We start from the raw sequence: 3,421 nt of genomic DNA, 5'->3' as shown, positions 1-3,421 counted from the left end.
TAGGTCCCAGAACAAAGAGATCTTCTGGTTGAATCTGACAATTAATCTTGATGGTTGTCAGTCCGTCTCAACATAAACTGTGAAGGAACCTCGCGTTACTCTGTACCCCTGATCTTCTTCCTTGACGGGGAACATATCAAGACTGTTTCAAGGACAGCTTTTTTCCATCTAGGTAACATTGAGCAAAATCAGAAACTTTCTGTCAAAAAATGAATGCCAGGAAAATTAATAACGGCGCTAGAATCCTGCCTAAGAACCCAAAATGGTTCTATCTTATTACTCCAGTGCTGCCTCCTACCTGGCTTCCTTTTAAGGCAAGGGACTGTTCCAAGGCTTTTTACTGCTACACCTACCACAAGCAATTAACATGGGCTTGCTCCTACTATCATTTCCGCGTTTTGGTCTAGCAGTACCGATACCTACACGTACGCTCGGTCACAAGACGCAGGCCTCCATAACATTGTCCCTGACATTTCTAAGCAAACAAGCTGGAGCAGGGCTTTTCTCAATATAGAGCTCCATTTTTATGGAATGGTCTGCCAAACCCATGTGATAGACGCAGACTCGGTCTCAACCCTTTACAGTCTTTACTGAACACCTCATCTTTCAAGTGGGGTCTATGATTGAGTGTAGTCCTGGCCCCAGGAGTGTAAGGTGAAAACGGAAAGGCCCTGGAGCAACGAACCGCCCTTGCTCCAGAGTATTTATGGGCTGCGTAGTATATATGTGTCGGGGGGCAGGGTCAGTCCTGCTTTACATCTGAGACCGTATTTCTCCCTAGTCTTATCCGAGTGTCCTGTGTGAATTTAAAGTATGCTTTCTCTAATCCCTCTCTTTTCTTTCTGTCTTTTTCTTTCTCTCTTTCTCCGCGAGGACCTGAGCCTAGGACCATGCCATCAGGACTACCTGGCATGATGACCTCCTTGCGTCCCCAGTCCACCTGGCCGTGCTGCTGCTCCAGTTTCCAACTGGTCCTGCCTGCGGCTATAGGAACCCTGGAAAGGGGGGAAAACCCTGTTCACCGGACGTGCTAAACCTGTCCCAGACCTGCCTGTTTTCAACTTCTAGAGAACAGCAGGAGCGGTAAGAAGATATCTCAATGATCGGCCTATGAAAAGCCAACTGACACTTACTCTGAGGTGCTGACTTGTTTGCACCCTCGACAACTCTGTGATTATTATTATTTTACCATGCTGGTCATTTATGACATTTTGAACATCTTGGCCATGTTCCTGTTATAATCTCACCCGGCACAGCAAGAAAAGGACTGGCTACCCTTCATAGCCTGGTTTCCTCTCTAGGTTTCTTGTCCTAGTTTTGGCCTTTCTAAGGGAGTCTACTAATCCACTCGCAACCCGTGCTTCTTACACATACCTCATTGCTTGCTGTTTTGGGGTTTTAGGCTGTGTTTCTTGTACAGCAACTTTGAGATAATCCGCTGATGTAAAGAAAGGGCTATATATTAATACATTTGATTTAGCCGCCATATGGACTCTGGTCTGGAGCAGTGGGACAACGCGTTCTCTGGAGCTGATGAAAATCACGCTTTCAACATACTGGCAAGTACCGTACGGCAACACAAATCTGGGGTTTGGTGAATGCCCAGGAAAACGCTACGTGCCCCAATGCATAGTGGCCACACGTCAAAAGTTGAATCGAGGAGGAATAATGGTCTGGGGCTGTTTTTCATGGTTCATGCTAGGCCCTTAGTTCCAGTGAAGGGAAATCTTAACGCTACAGCATACAACATTTAGATGATTCCTGCGCATTCCCAACTTTGTGGACAACCAAGTTTGGGGAATGCCCCTTCTCCCTGTTTCAGCATGACACTGCCCTGTGCACAAAGCGAGGTCATACATAATGGTTTGTTCGACAATCCGATGTGGAAAGAATTTTGACTGGCCATGCACAGTAAGCCTTGACCTCAACCCCTCCGAAACCTACCTTTGCGGATGAATTGGAACACACTGACTAGCGAGCACCAGGTCTAATCGCCAACATCAGTGCCACTACAATCACTATGCTCCTTAGTGGCTGAATGGAAGCAAGTCACCTCCGCAACAAATGTCCCACATTTCCAGGAAAAGCCTTCCCAGAAGAGTGGTGTCTGTAATAGCAGCAAGGGGCGGACAAACTCCATATTATGCCCATTCGATTTTGGAATGAGAATGTTCGACGAGCAGGTTGTCCACATACTTATGGCCATGATCAGTTTTTACTTTGTGCTATTTTGTGTTTCAAAACGACAAAAAATGACCTACAAACCAATTTTTGGGCGGGATAAAATACCAGTCTTATAGGCAAGTACTATGAATGAAAGTGATGCAACACATGGATGCACTTCCAAGAGTAGAGTTTGATAAATACACGATTAGAATTTGGGGTCCCAGGGGGCACTAGTGAACCTGAGCTTGAAAGGCACGAACCCACATTATGTTATTAAACCATTGCCCACCTATCACTTACACTCACTTGGGAGTACTTACGTGTCTAGACTATTCATTCAAAACACCCTTTGCAACCTCAGATTAACATCAGCGCTCGTGGTCACAGCATCTTATTTTTGACACAAACTGCAGAGCAGCATCTGTAGCAATACAAGAGCCTAAGGAGGACTAACAACTGTGTCCAATTGGTCTGAGGCATGATACTGGTCCATAGCTATAGTTAACCAAGGGTCAAAGTTTTGTTATTATAACTATATTGAACAAAAATTAAATGCACATGTAAGTGTTGGTTCCATACGTTCATGAAGTCGAAATAAAACAAAATTCCATAGAGCACAGAGCTTATATTCTCTCCTAATTTTGATGGCACAATTTGTTTACATCCCCGTTAGTGAGGCAAATTCTTCTTTGTTAAGCTGATTAAAAGAGCCTGATCATTGCACAGGTGACCTGTGCTCGGGGACAATAAAAAGACCACTCTAAAAATGTGTAGTTTCAATACCAACACAATGGCCACAGATTTGTCCTCAAGTTTTGAGGAGTGGGGTGCAATTGGCAGCTGACTGCAGGAATAGCCACCAGAGCTGTTGCCCAGAGAACCTGTTTTAATTTCCTCTACCATAAGCCGCCTCTAAACATCGTTTAGAGGATTTTGCATACGTCCAACCGGTCCTCAACAACTGCAGACCAACGTGCAACCACACAATCCCAGGATTTCCACATCTGGCTTCTTCGCCTGCGGGGATTACCTGAGACAAGCCACCCGTACAGGCTGATAGAAACTGAGAAGTATTTTATGTCTGTAAAAAGCCCCTTATTGGTCCGGCAAAAAATATTCCTGACTTGGCTGGGCCTGGCTGCCCAAGTGGGTGGGCCTGGTTCGCAAGTGGCTTTGCGCCCATGCCCAGTCATAATGAAAATCCCATAGATTAGAGCCTAAATGAAGTCATTTCAATTGACTGATTTCCTTACAC

This window comes from Salvelinus sp. IW2-2015, linkage group LG35 (assembly GCF_002910315.2).
Source record: "Salvelinus sp. IW2-2015 linkage group LG35, ASM291031v2, whole genome shotgun sequence".
Classification (NCBI taxonomy): domain Eukaryota; kingdom Metazoa; phylum Chordata; class Actinopteri; order Salmoniformes; family Salmonidae; genus Salvelinus; species Salvelinus sp. IW2-2015.
This window is presented reverse-complemented; position numbering follows the sequence as displayed.